Below are 16,035 nucleotides of genomic sequence, written 5' to 3' on the forward strand. Positions count from 1 at the left end.
CTTGGGTTCACTGATTAACCTAGCCAACAAACCTACAGGAAAGCATAAATGAACCCAAGTGTTAAGAAGCCAAATCAAGGGCCCAATCAACTGCCTATAGAGGGAAGCATCCACCATTAGTGAATTTGCATAGGCCATAGCTTTCTAGTTTGGATCCATAGGAGTAGAAATGGCCTTACATCCATCTATCTCAAATGTGGCCAAAAGCTCTTACACATATAGCTACTAGGAGATGAAAACCCCCTTAGAGTCTAGTAAATCTTATGACCTAAAAAGAAATGGAGAAGACCGATATCCATCATCTCGAACACCTCATGTAGTGCCTCCTTAGTCTATGCGACCTTCTAGACATGTTACCTATCAAGATAAAATCATCCACATAAAGCATGAACAACACATGCTCTCCAACTAAGGTGTGGATATACAACTAGAGATCTGAATAGGAATGTCAATATCCCAACTTCCCTTGGAGAAACGAGTATATCTTCTCATTCTAAGCACATGGAGCCTATTTGAGGCCGTAAAGTGCATTCAACCTATACACATGTCCACTTGATGATGGAAAAGCCTAAAGACTGCTCAACATAGATCTCCTTCAAATTGCAATTGAGAAGGGTAGACTTCACATCAAGCTGATAAATCGGCCATCTACTATGGCTAGCTAAGGCAAGAACCGCCCTAATGGTAGCCATCCTAGCTATAGGTGCAAAGGTGTTATGGAAATCCACTCTTAGCCACTATGCAAAGCCCTTTGCAACGAGCCGCGCTTTGTGCTTATCCAAAGTGCCACCACTGTGGTATTTGGTCTTAAAGACCCATTTAACACCAATCACCTTCCCATGAACATGCCTAGGCACAAGGTCCCAAGTGCCATTCCACTCAATAACTGTAATGAAGCTAAACTAGCTTAGCCTAAATTGGCCTAGATCCATGACCAACCATGGATGATCAACAAGAAACCAACAATACAAATTGAAAGGAAAGAAACTAATCTGCATTAATCATGGCTGGTAACTATAGCTAAACTAGGAAAGAAGTACAAGAAAGTTACCAAAACATTAATTCTCCAAATGATTCAAAGATGATGCTACATTTGGCTAGCCTCACATTTTATAGCTAGCCCTAGCCAAACCTAGCTAACCCTAATCCTCTAATTATAGGGTATATTTACATATGTTAGCCCATTTTATGCCTGTAATGGTATCCTAGATACATGGAAAATTTTCCTACATTACAAACCATCCCCTCCTAGAAAAGCTTTGTCCTCAAAGCTGAAATTATAATGAATACAAGGATGGATACATGTAATAGGAGAGAATATAGAATACAAAACTCATGACAAACTCCAAAAGTGGATCTTCAACGAATGGTCTTCATAGGATAGGAGATCTGCCATGAAACAGTAAATTTGGACTGAATAGGATAGATGTAGAAAAATTATCATAACTTTCAATAGGAGTATCCAAACGGGGCGTATGAACACTAGAAATAAAGTTCATAACATAAGCTATCAGCCCATAACAAAACTTGCCATGTTTAATGAAGTTATATTGATTAATTTTCTCACAGAAAATTAATATAGCAAACTGTCCCCTGTCTCCAACCACATGAAATTCTCCCAAAATCAACTCAGATCATACGATTTCCAAATTAATAGTCATCTACAGCAAGCCCAATGAACCTGATCCTCACCCGTATCCAAGGGTATCCCATCATAATAGCCATCTAGGGTAGGAAAATCAGTATCAAAACTGTCAGCACAATATTGACCACCACTTGAGTCAAAAGGATAAGAAGAGTCCTGCCCATAATCTGCATAATTAGCCCCATATACCTCAAAGTCATCAATATCACCATCATTCTCATCAAACATGTGTGTACCGTGATAGTAGAGATCATCATCATCAATAGACTGATAAGCATGATGATGCACATGAGACACCACAAGATCTACAAGACTGTCACTGTCATATCCTTCTTGAAAGACAAAAGGATCTTGAGTGTCTTCAATGTCATCTTCTTTTCCTTGATCCCCTTCTTGATCATAATCTTGTTCCTCATTTACTGCATTGTCCTCTTCTTCATCTTCTTCTTCATTTTGTAAGCTATCATGTACTTCATATTCTTCATTTTCTTCAATGCTGCCCACTCCTTCAGCTTTCAACTCATCTCCATATGCATGATCAACATCAATTAGTATGGAACACATCCCTACATTAAATGATATATGGTTCTGTCCATTCTCTACTACATATGGCTGAGAGAGAGTAGCCTGATTCCCATTAGGATGCTATCCATTGGAGCAATCATAACCAGTGCATGCATATGTATAATGATGATCATAGCTATAGGCATTTCTGTAAGCACTATCATAAGTACGCTATCCAAAAGCATTTGAGTATGGTCTTGAAGAAGAAACATAGTCATTAAGTAACTATGGCTGACCAAAAGAACCTTGCTGTTGTTCAAAACCATGAGAGTATTGTCCAACTTCATGGCAAGAAGAAGAATACGTATGTGATTTTTTAACATAGCCATCATAGATATGGCCACCATGATCATTCTCAAAAGAAGATGGTACATAAGAAAATCTGTCATAAGAGTGCTCGTTTTCCAAGTATGTTGGACTGCATATATATCCCCCTTGATCATAATCATTAATTTGCTGACCAACATCATGTGAATACTTCCTTTCTTCAATGCATGAAGCATAATCACCATATGGATAAGATCCACCATAATGACTTTGCCGCTACTCTAAAATAGCATGCCTCTACTCATAGACATTGCTTTGATAAGGGATGATACAAACACAACTCTCATGATAGTGATTATCATGAATAAGAACATCTTGCGGTTATCAAGAACCATTCGAGAAGGGCTCATTTTGGCACGCATTATCATGACCATAGTATCCCCCAGAATTGCTAAAATATTTCCCACTAGTGAAGGAAGAAATAGGAGATCCAAAGCTGTCATAACAATGAGCTGGAGCATCATAGGAAGCATAACCATAAGCATTATATCCAAAAGCATGAGTATGCTGACTCATAGATGCTAGTCCAACACCTTTATCAACAAGAGACGCAAGGTTTTCAACCTCTAACTTCATTTCCCTAACATCCTTCACTAAACTGTCCCGTGTAGATAAGCTGTCCCGGGTACCTAGTTGCATAGTTTGGGCCATATCTTCAGAAATACTGATCCAAATGAGGTGCTTGATGGCTCTGCTCGAAGCTCGCGATGTCTAGTATCAATTAAAATTCTTGGTTCACATTAAAATATTTCAATACCCCATTCTGGAAATGATTTACTATCTCTGTCCATAGTAGACAGCACCCTGTCCCAAGTAACTAGTTGCATTGTTTTGGCCATAACTTGAGAAATACTGATCGGAACGAGGTGTTTGATGGCTTCACTCGAAGCACACAATGTCTACCTTCAATTAAGAGTCCTGTTTTGCATTATTTTGTACCTACACCCCATTCTGTAAATGATTCTCTAGGTCTGTCTATAGTAGACAGCACCCTGTTTTGCCCTGTTTGAGTGTTTTTGGTACTTCTCATCCAAATTTGAGCCAATACCCAATACCAAAGCACTGAAGAGAATAGGGAACAGTTGTAGGTTACTATGGTAAGTGAAAATAGCCTCTGCAAATCCAAAACTAAAGCAAATCTTGGTTGTAGGTGACCATAAGAATGCCAATGAACATGTATGTCCTGTCAATACCACTGCATACTCCAAAGTACAAATCCTTCTAAGTGTAGGGCCGAAATAGATTGCATTATACATTCGTTGCATTTTCACCCCTACATTACATATGCCCATTGGAGAGTACAACTTGCTACCGAATCCAATATCCCCATCCTTCTTGCCACAATGCCATACACTGGAAGCATTCAAATTTCATAGACTTTTCTGTCTCCACTATTTCTTCTAGCTTGTTGATGAAACTGTTGCTGAGCCTGCATAATCAACACAAAATGCACTGAGTGGAGCTGATGATCATGTGACTTGTTGCTGAACCCTACTGACAAAACTCTTGCTGAGCTTCTTAGAGGATGCATGTGTATTATTCACCAGTTCTAGAACCTAGGATAGTGCGTTGCAAATCACATTGTTTGACACTTGTGCTATATGGATGCATGAACTTTCTTCCTGTTCATTGATTGGAATACATTTTCTTTAGATATACTGATGAGAAATGTGACTAACATTGATCTTTTCAACTCTCTTGATCTTTTCATATATTTCCAAAGTCTCTTGTCATACAATAATGCTTAGCTCTCACAGAATCTTTCTAAGCTAATTCTAGTGTCCATCCAAAAGACTGCGGCTCGATTCCCTTTCAAGTACTAGGATGACCTCCCCGAGGTTCTCTCCATTTGGCCCATTAAACTAGACAAAAGTCCTTAGATCTATTCCATTTGATTCTAGAAGCTGCAACTACCTTATTAAGCCTTTGGAGCTTAAAATAAAGCTAACAATGGAGATTATGGAGCCCTGGAAACCTCAAGCAACAATTTCAAGGATAATGGAGCTATCCTCAGTCTATTTTACTGCCTATTAATAGTATATACTGCATTAATCAATAGTCACATTTCCTTGTCTTCAACCTCCCTAACAATGGTAGAAAGCATGATCCATTTGTTGAGAAGAATAAGACTTTGAAAAGCTTGACCGAATTGAGGATCTTTCATGAATTAAGCTAGCTTCCACTCAACTGAGCCTTTGCAAGGAAATTTGGGAAGATCGGCCTAATCCAACCATCTTTCCAGTCTCTGTTCACCCACTATAGTTTCCTGGTCGTTTCACTAGCACAAATGAGGACGAGCTGCTTCAAGAAAAGGCTCATGTGATTGTTATCACAAATCCTGATGAAGTTGCCTGACTATACAGTCTGAGAGGCCACATTATTTTCGTATAATCCAGTAGTTCACTCGTATTCTATTGTGGCATGAGGTCACTCATTAGCTACAGCACTTCTGCATTTCAAGATCGCAATTTCCTGGCAAAGGTCGACAAAACCACAGAGCATGTTACATCACCAAGAACCTAATGAACAGACAATATATGGCCAAATAGTTGCAACACGGTGTTCAAAGTGCTGGTTCAAGCGGTATCCCACAGCTAGACACACAACAATACTTCGATGTAATGTAACAAGTAATGTAGAATCCTCAGTTTATGACCATGGCTGAGAAACTTGAAGCCTATTCTGGAGAAATTAAACCAAGGAAACCTATAGCCATGATGAGATATTGGAATGATCAAGAAGTGTTGAGCAAATTGTATGATGCTATGGGCTTTGTAGTCGTACAGGGCAGCTTTTCGGAGCATCCTCCCAAGAAGGGGCTGGCGATGGCACCCCTATTCCTCCTTTCTTTGCAAATGCCACGACCAATAAACAGTATACGGATCGATACTCCATTCTACAAGAGTCATGGTGGCATAGTGAAACTAGCCTTCCTAGGACAGGGTGGTAGATGACCTGATTTAACTCAAATTACAACAAGCATAAAATTGACAAATCTAAAATAAACATTTTACCACTTAATTCTTGAACAGCCAACACCCAATTGGCCACAACAACCAGTGCCCCTTCTGGTATTTCTTTAACTTGTATTGCTGCTATTTGTAGTATACTGAGATAAGGGCTGATCTCTCTACAAACTTCATTGATCTCTCCATAAACTTCAATAGATCAGGCTGTCACAAGTGATCAGCAACATCAAGAATTGATTCGCCCCCTGATTTGGTTACAATTCAGGCACAAATTAATCCAAGAAAACTTGCATGCAGGTCAATTTAAATGTAGATGAGCATTCCCCTTCAGACCAGCTGCAAATCCTTCTATTAGAGCTGCTACTCTCATCACCGAGTTTTCCATTAATCACGACGGACTCAAAGGTGTTTGAGAAAACCTAATTTCTGCTGTAAATTAGGGTTTTGGCAGCAATTTGCACTACTGCCCACCTTCAACTGCTCAGAATGGCTGAGGGATTGTCTAAGAAGATTAGAGTTGGCTGAGGAGAGAGAAAATTAACTGTTCTCTTGCCAGAAAGTGTCCAGATCTGCTGCCGCCTGCTGTCTAGCCATGTCCAGCATTTGCCCTATTGATTTACAGCCACAGATCAGGTCATCTACTACCTAGGACACTATTGATGTGATGATCTGCCATCTGGGCTCTTCCTAGTGCTGTCATCTACTGTGGATCAGCCTCCCATTGGTCAGAATCTCCAACTACAACAGTCGCCTGCAGCAGAATGATCCCTCTGCTCTCAGCTTGCATGGGCAAGTTTCTTCCCTAACTACCAAGTGGCATGGTTTCTAAAGTGAAACTCAGCCTCTAGACTTAATTTCCAGCAATTGTTAAATGGCTAAAAATTAAAATTCTCTTGTCCCTGCCCAGTAATTAGCCTCTGCCTATCCACATTTCATGTGCCATGCCCTTCCAACTTGAAAGTTGTAGCCCCAAGTGCAAGCACACCACTCTAGACTTGCCTTGGAGACAATTAATGCTGCCTTGCCAGTCCTACAGTAACAATTAACGCTACCTTGCCAATCCTGCAATATCAAACCCCAAGTGCAAGCACACCACTTTGGTCTTGCCTTGGAGACATTTAATGCTCCAGTCTCTGCTCAAAACAAATAACGTAGAGGTAGTCTTAAATGATTTCATTTATGGCCACAAGTATTCCAATCGAGATGTGAAGCGAAGCAATTTCTTGCACCTCCATCTGCAATAGGTTCATCCTCTCCAATACCTACTCATCCATCCTTTACGGCACTCGACGTCTTCTCTTGCCAGAACACTCCCCTTGTTAGGAAGAAACAGACTCAGGCTAGCAAAGATGCAAGTCGGTCAAAGAATACATCGTCAGTCCAAATTTCTCCACGTCAAGGTGAGCAGAGATGCAAGACGGTCAAAAGGATGCGTCATTAGTCCAGATTTCTCTGTACGCTTGCAAAGGAAAAGGAGAAGGATTACTAAGAAAAGAAACAAGTAGCTGAAGCCAAACATGAATCATCTGGAGAATGGCCGCCCGAATGTGACGTTAACAAGAAGATCTTGTGATCTATCCAGTTATTCAATCTCCTCATCGTATTTGCCATTGCATGCAATTCTAGAATGACTAATCATGGACTCATGATCTCATCAATGTCTGTCTCTCCTATGTGCACTCTAGAACAAAAGCTGACAGCTGGAAATGGCATCCCAATGATCAAGTGCCTCTTGATTTTATGAGATAGAACACAGTGAATGGTTTGTTTGCCCCTAAACTCATTAATGTCTGTCTCTCTTGCGTGCAATTCTGGGATGGAAGCTTAGTGTATGAGATACCTTCTACCTGTCCTTCATCAACATTTAAAGCTACCTCCCTATGAACACCAATTCTTGTGCATTGACACCTTTGAAAGCTCTATAGCAAGCAACACAGTTGAAGCAAAACCTCCATAAATGGTGCTTGTAGACTTTAATAGCTCCACAACAAGCAACACATCTGAAGCAAAACCACCATAAATGGTGCTTGTTGGCAAGCTTAGTTGATGAAGAAGCTTGTTATGGAATGCTTTTGCAAGGTAGAAGTCATAAAATCAAGGTAGGAGTAGAAATATTCCATGAAATCTATGAAAGAAAGTTGGAAGAAAGAGAAGAAACCCTGTCGTTCAAAAAAGTAACTCAAGTTTGGTCTCCATTAAAGACTGTAGCCTTCATTTTGTCCATCTTACCCTAGATTTTGGTCAAAATTTTAGTCACAACCTACCAAAATAGTTGGAGCCCGCCATTATCCATTGGTTCATGCCAAGAACCTCCAGGGTTTGCGCCCATTTTAGGGTTTTTTTTAGGGTTTTTCCTTTTGCCTATTTATAGGCAGCCCCCCTCCGCACTTGATCACTTGTCTTCTTGCAGATTCCGACACTCCTTCTCCCCCGTGGTGGTGCTGCCATCATCATCAGCCTGATCTGGTGCCCTCGCTAACGCTATCGCTGCGTGTAGGGACTGATCAGTCTCCTTCCGCCTTCCCGTTTGTATTCAGCATTCATTTCAGTCAGTGCAGATTTCTCTTCCTTATTTTCTGCTTTCTCTCTCTCTCTCTCCCTCCGTGTTCGTATTCCCTCTTTCGCAGTGCACTCTCACAGTAGTAGCCTTCTAAACCCATTTTCTAGCATTATCCAGCCACAAATTAATTTTCAGATTTAAATCATTTAGAAAATTAATTTTAGCCCAAAATTAAATGTGCCCATCCATAATTAGCTTGCCTAGGCCATTTGCAACTTGGAGTACTCCCCAACCTTTATTGACCCTTAGATTTAAATCTTAGTGTTTGCCGTACATTCCGTGTTTCTCCCCGCGATCCCTATCTCCCTGATATGGTATGAGTGCATGCCATCCCATCATTTTTCTTGACAAGGACAAGGCAAGCAAAAGGAAGGGAAGAAAAGGTCCAAGAAATCAAAGTAATCTTCTGACTCTGATACAAATACAAAGGGGAGCCACAATGGGTATTCGAAGTATCCACACTATGGGAAGACCTCACACCTCCAAAAGAAGTGTTGGAAAAAATACCCTCACCTTTGCCCAACCATCTAGCTTCAAGCTCCATTTTGAAAATCCTACATGTTTTCAACTTAGGCTTTCATCTTCTCTCAATCCATGGCCTTACTAGACTAGGTACTTAAGTTGTCTTCACCAAGCAAGACATACTCACTACAGATTCTTCTTCAAGGGCCATTCTTATGACAAGTTGATAGGATTTGTAGTTGTATAGGCTCCACACCCCTTCTTGTAAAGGGCCCTCTGAGGTAGTTTTCCGTTGCCCCCTTCATTCCCATTTGTGTACCATCCATCAACAGATTCTACCCCACCCCCACCATATCTTTTGGTTGTTTCCTCGTACCCCCATCCCTTTCAAAGGGGAACAATATCAAAGATGCAACTCTAGATTCCCTAGCCTTTGTGTAGTAGAGAGGGATACCCAAGATTGTGAGGAACTTCTTCAAGGATTACAATCCTCCACAAGCCTTTTCTTCATGTGACGGTCTCTTTCCTTCATCATCAAGATACCATCCCGTACCGCTTGCATGCCTATTCCATGGCCCTTTGTCCCTACTGTTCTTTTACTCCTTGGTTGGCATTCATCATTGATGGACTTCATCGATAGTGGCACTCCTACCACCCTTGGATCTATTCCATCTTCTTTGGCCTCCCACCACATCTAGGATCTAAGAGGGGATATTAGCAATCATGTCTCATCATCTCCTACCTATGAGCCCGAGCTTAAGTCAAACAAGGATATTTGAAGCTCTAGAATTGTGTTTGTCTATCATCTTTTGTGTCCCAAAAGCTTTATTAGAAGTTGCACCAATACTTTTCATTTCTATCGTGATGGCCACTTTGTCAATGGGCAAGCTCACCTAGGTGCCAATATTTTGGGCCTAGTCGATTGGTATACTGGTTGAGGCTACAACTTGCCCATTTATAGGTAGCTTGCCCCCTCACTCCACTAATCCATCATCCACTCTTCATTCATCCAGCCCTCCTCATTCTATCTCATCCCCCTCTAGCACCCACACAAATGCTTAGAGCTGCATGTTGGGGCTAACTATTGCAACCTTGTCATTCAAATTTTTGTTAATTTATTACTTATGACTCTTAAATTTCTTTCAAGCCTCCTCTATTCTCTCCAAGTTCACTTTCCTTTCCATTATGCACTCTCACAACAATTTTGATACCTACATCCTATGATCCTTTTCTACAAAACATGTTGGATTGTATTGCCATATGCCTCAAACAAATTGTGCCTTCTCTATTGCCCTAGCATTTCCTTACAAGTGACCCTTCTCACAACAAGATTGATAATCTTTTGAACTTTCTACTCAAGAATCCAAATAGACTTTGCAAGTAAAATATTTAGCATCTAAAAGACCCCAAACATAACAATTGAATTGTGATCCAAGTTAAGGAGATGGTTCTAAGTACAAGTTTGTCTAGATTGCGCCAAAATCCTAGCCTCACACAAGCTGAAATAGGTCAAGCAATGTTCACATCTCAAGCCCAAGACACCACAAAGAGGAAAACAAGTTCAATAATCCACATACGAATGATGGATGATCACAATACTTTGAGACTCCCCCTTCAACACCCCTTTGAACCTATGATTTCTTGGTGTTCTATAATACCAAACAGCACTATGAAGAATTTGACGTTCTCCAATATCCCTTTGACATAATATTTTAACTCTGGAGTCTGTCCAATGGCTGCTTTGGCAACCACTCCAATGAGCAGCCTACTACACATAGATGCAAAAAGTGCAACCACTATGGTAGGTGCATTTTTTGCATCTAGAAAAGTGAGTAGTCTATTAGACAGCCTCATCTTTTCTAGATGCAAAAAATGCACCTACTAGACATAGATGCACTTGACTAACTAATGCATAGACAACTGTCTTCGCGCAGCCTAGCTGTGGTCTTTTGCAGCCCGTAGTTAAGAGGTGGGCCTACTAATTACATATTTGGCAAGTGATGGTGAATACCTGAGTCTCTCATAACTTGTACTGCAACTGCCTTGATCAAATATTGTGGTGATGTTCCTAACCAAGGCCTTTACAATAGTAAACTCACATAACCTGCACATGACAACATCCACCAGATAAATATATACAACCAAGACATGTAAAGATGGCTTCAATTGTACCACACACTCAGGTCCAATCAAATAGCTCATTGAAGAAATGCTCCTCTTTGGCTAGATGATTGTACTCATGTGGAGCAAATTATTGCATCAAGAAGGTCTTGGACTTGAAGTGTTGGTATATTTAAGTTCCAAGGAACAATTAAAAGGCATACATTTTGTTTTTCCTTGAACTGCTATGTTTTCCAATGATGTAACTTGAAATCAATGTAAAGGACAGAAAAGCTCACATTGATCGATTGCTTGTGTTATTGGTTAAGTTATACCATCAAATCTCACTGTCGTTCTAACTGAACAGAGAATAGAGAGAGAAAAATGGGGCACTTCAGGTCAATCATCCTGAACAACACAAGAATTCAACAGTTAGCTCGCAGTTTAATCTCACACAAACAATCAAAAAAGCACACATACCAACCCAAACAATGGAGTAGTGAGGGATCACAACCACATGCAACATTGTAATCAGCCTTTGCAAAGCAATCCCAGCCCTCCACAACAGGTGTAGCAGCAAAAACACAAGGTGCAGCCATCTATAACATTAGAAAACAGGTTGCATGATTCAGGAATGATGTCATGCAGCTGTAGAAGAAGCTCCACAGTAGAAAATGCAGGTTATGTCAACTCAGATTAGCAGCCAAACAGGTCACCCAACATGAAGCAGGTTCGGAAGCAGCAAATGCAAAGATTGTAGACATGTAATCAGTGCAAATACAGCAGCAACAACAGTCATTTTTTATACCATGTGAGAATGCACAAATGAACGGAAGTGATAAAAGACAAATCATGAAAATAGTGAAGAACAAGAACTCAAAAGAGAACGATGAATGGGCAATAGGATCCATAAATGAAAGAATCAGATGTACAGTACAGTGCTACAGAAATACCAACACGTGTGATGACTAGCAGTGCATTCAGTCTCCCTCTCTCTAGGTGGATGTAATCCAATACAACAATACTAAGTGAGTGGAGAGGGGCATATAAATAGGCCATAGCATTAGACAGAAGACAAGAAGTTGCCATCCTCATCTTGATGAAAAAGCTTATACATACCTTTTCAGAAATAGCCAACAGCTCTTCTGTTGTGTTCACATCTGCAGCCAATGACAAGTTTCTCTTCTTCCTCTCCATCAGCTCAAAACGTCTCTTTGCTGTTGCGTTCTGTGCAAGAAGAGCACATTGGCTGTAAGACATCCTGCTCTTAGGAGGATGGGGAACCTGCCCTTGTGCTAGACCTCACAAGGAAGTCTGATTCTTTGCCAAAAACTGTTGCACAGAGGCAGCCACATCTTCCTTTAGCTTTCCATGCTGCACGAGCACCTCCACCATCTAAGTCAGCTCGAGTGCAGCATGAAGCTTCAAGCCTTCTGGTGCAGGGTTGCACAGGCCCCCTACTGTTGGTCCATCAGCACAACAGCATCGGTGAGACATTAGTGAGCGGAGCGACAATCTTGAGGATAGAGGCGCCGCTGGTGACGAGGTCCTCAAGGACTAGCAAGGACTGGCCAGGGTAGAAGACGCCCTCGATGGACTTGCATGTGCCGTAGTCCTTGACCTCCTTCTGGTGCAAGACCATGGGAATGGCTCGGGCGAGGGAGATGGCGGTGGTATTGGGGAGTGGGGTGTAGGGGACACCATAGATGACGTCGAAGCAGAGGGAGGAGACGGTGCACCAGATGGCCTGTGCGACCTCTGCGCGAGCAAGGCAGGGAAGGAGACGATGACATGGAGGTCGATGTATATGGGGGAGGTGATGCCGCTCTTGAGCTTGAAGCTCCTGAATTTGATTGCCTCGGCCTCATGAAGAGCTGGGACAAGCTTGTCGAGCTCGGAGATCGTCCAGGGCGGCTCGCTCGCTCGCTCTCTCAACGTTAGCTCAACAAACTAATGTCAAACAATTAGATTTCCATACTTTGAGTATATCCTTGTAGCTTTAAGGTTACGTTATTTGTAACACACAGCATTATGCAACCACATTTTAACTAGCAAAATTATTTAAATTATGAAAGAATTTTTGTTGGTTCTATTCATGAAATGTCACAAGTAGCAAAATATCCCAGTCTCAGTGTTCATGATGAATACTTTTGGTAGCAAATACAAAAACCTTTAAATTATAACTTTGGAAGGATTCTTGAATCAAATTACATGTATTTTTTCATTTTTATAACTAAAAATTTTCAAGGGTTCAAGTTTTAAAACCTTCTTCTTTAAAATTTGAGGATATTTTTGAAAATTTTACAATTCACTTTACATTAAATCTTGGATTTTTGGTGAACACTCCTCAAGCTATAGTTTCTGGTCTACTTCTTCCTCCATATGGAAGCCCTAGCATTTGTTTTGAGCAGGGATTCAAGAATTTTCACTGAGAAAAAATTCACAAAAACCATTAAGTGCCTTGTTTCTAAAGCAAGCCCAACGGATAAAGTTGAGTTGTATTGTATTTGTCTCTTTTTCCTACTTGTCAATTTGGAATGTTCTAGAGAAAGCACGCTTGGGGGAAGATGATGACTGTGAAGAAGAAGATTATGAATTTGATCCAATATTTAGGTGATATGCTCCATTACAAGATATAGGCAATATGCCGATGTCTAAAGTGATGAAAATCCAACTTAGTAGCTGCATTATCTTCCTTAGTATCAATAAGAGAAACAAGAAAATCATGCACAATGACATCTTCATTACAAAAACCATAATCATTGAGCCTAGATTCTACAAATGTGGCTTCTTAACATGAGTGGAAGGCAATGATTGGATGATCTTCTTGCCTTCTATGCAAAGAGGGGGGTGCTATCCATACTAAGATGTGATTTACTACTATACCATTGTACCACTTCTATTTTGACCACTATCCATGATAGTTTACAAGGTTGAGTGAGTTGAGAAACCTCTTGATTGCCCTCCCCCAATACTTCTAATCTACCTTGATGTAGCCAATGCCTAATTTTAAGGACTCTTTTTTCCCAAGATCCACAACTCATAACTCATAAAGTGGGCCACTTTACTCAAGATAGTGAGCCACTTAACTTGAATAAAATGTGTCTAATTTTTTGGAGCCATGAACTACCTTGCCACACACCATTTTACTAGCATATGCCCTAAAGGGCAATGCTTATAAAATTGCAAGGAGAGGGAACAACTATGAATGCTTTGCCTTACCCAACAAAAGCACCTATGTTGCCTATAATCCGCAAACTTGGAAGTTTTCTGGATTTTAATGTGAACACAAGGTAAATTCATATTGATGAAAAGCTATGATGAATCCCCCCCTCCCACATGCTAGTTGTAAATATTTGTCTCATGAGAATATATATGCCTTTAGTATTGATTCCCCTCCCCCATCTTCCCCCCATCCATCCCCTTACCACCCCACACACCCCTCTCCCCCCCCTCGTCTCCCTAAAAAAGTATGCTTCTGAAAATTTTTAATTAAAAAGACCCCTAATGTAAATTTTACATAAGGTGCATTTATAAACCCCTTCTGTTTTTGGAAAATTGTAAGTCAACATAATAAAAATACCCTTTCTTTTGAACTCACGTGGTAGATTACATGTTCTATAAGGTGACCCCCCCCCCCCCCCCCGAGATATTTTCTTCGGTCTTCGACAACATCCAAGGTGTATATGGTAACTCGATCTTTCCTCTAGGTCTGATGCGTGGCCAAGCTCATCTCATACGTCCAATGCTACATAAAACCTCCCTTACATTGACAGAATCATGAGCCCTGATTAAGTGATCCCATAATATAGAGGCAACATTCTTGAATATATGTATGGGGTCCAACAAGTGATTGATCTTGAGTTTAGTCCAATATGGGAGACGAAAAAATATAGAGAATCTAAGGCACAAACAATATATTATTTCTCGTTCTCATAATGGAGTATACTTTAAAGACAAACAAAAGAAGTAAACTAGTTTTACCAACTTGATGGGACCTAAAACGGGCCGGCACTGGCTCATGCACTAGCCGGACCTCTATCATGCGCTCAACAACCTTACGGCCTCGCGGCCAGGAGCGTGGATGACACATACATCATACATTGCCTTCCTAAACATCTTGCATTTGTATCACGTCTCGTAGTCCAACTCTAACCCAATTAACACTCCTCAAAGGGAGATCCCAAAGTACATTGCCAAATAGCGCGAAGTACAAACATAGGAGATCCTCCCACGGCTGACTGCCGCTACCTCACTGCAACTCTCCTACACCTTGGGGATTGGCCCCTCGATGCGTCGCTAAACATATATAATACATAAGAACACAAACTTCTCTCTTTTATGATTCGCGTATTTCTAGGAGATATACCATGCTTTCTCACTTTCTTTCCCCTGGACCCAATGCCTAGCCTACAGCTTGGACAACCTTACTCACTCAACGTTGGTCATATTCCTCTAGAAAGCAATTGCCATGCATCCAGGAGGTATTGTCTGATACTTTTTAAATTTCATGCTTCATGCAAATTGTGAATGTCCATGTGCTCAAACAATTAAGAAAATCAGCATTGGTGCACATGTAAAAAACATTTCTTTCATTGGATTTCTCTATCACTTGTATGTGGTATTGAATGAACCTAGCACCGAGAAACCCTCGTGCTACTAAGTCCTTAATTTTTAAATATCATCCAATCTATATGGTATGCATAAAAAACCAGCAATCTTTTCATCATTTCATTCAGCATTTACATGCTTTTTATACACTCCAACCCCTCACCCATTTAGGTTGTGCATATTGCATGGGTTTAGGGTTCATTTTCCACATTTTTATTGCATAAAAGCCATAAAAACCCACTAAAACAAAGAGCTAGGGCTGAACTGAGGCTAAAGCTCATACTTCAGACCCCCCATACATCCACAAACATGGTTCTTATTTTTCCTTAATTTTCGGCACTCAAAATCCATTTTTTCCATATTTTTTCATTATTTTTTCTATTTTTTTTTGCAATAATTAATGACTAAAAATACAAAATGAGTTATGGGCTGTGGCCCTTAGGTTCATTTGCAGCAAATAGACAAGTTTAGTTGATGTGTTTTATGATATTTTCCATTGATATCTCAAAAACACCAAATTTTCCCGTATTTTGCATATTTACGGGTTTTTCACTACTAATTTCATCCACAACACTTATGATTTTCTGATTTTATGAGCATAAACAATTGAAAGACATTGAAAACAACATTATAATGCATAATCATCTCATGGGAACAAGAATTCATGAAGCAAATTGCATAAAAACACTATTTTCCTTTGTAAAAATGAGATTACCGTTCTTTGCGGGTTGCGGGTTTTTATTTGCCATATCTCGAGACTGATTTCCAGCCACCATTAATGCTCAAGACAGTCCACA

At 40.4% G+C, this 16,035-nt stretch overlaps 1 pseudogene across 1 annotated transcript in view; it reads right to left on the reverse strand.

The window, feature by feature from the left end:
- Positions 1-643: 643 nt before the first annotated feature.
- Positions 644-16,035, reverse strand: part of LOC148034033 (uridine 5'-monophosphate synthase-like) — a 30,758-nt pseudogene continuing 15,366 nt past the window's right edge. Inside the window, exons 2-5 of the transcript XR_015691266.1 lie at positions 11,747-12,577; positions 10,927-11,035; positions 10,539-10,631; positions 644-3,965 (exon numbers count right to left, since the gene is read on the reverse strand). The product of XR_015691266.1 is annotated as a uridine 5'-monophosphate synthase-like (transcript). The remainder of the gene's footprint in view (positions 3,966-10,538; positions 10,632-10,926; positions 11,036-11,746; positions 12,578-16,035) is intronic.

This window comes from Lygodium microphyllum, chromosome 7 (genome assembly GCF_053477565.2).
Source record: "Lygodium microphyllum isolate KBCC chromosome 7, Lygodium_microphyllum_v1.1.10, whole genome shotgun sequence".
NCBI lineage: Eukaryota > Viridiplantae > Streptophyta > Polypodiopsida > Schizaeales > Lygodiaceae > Lygodium > Lygodium microphyllum.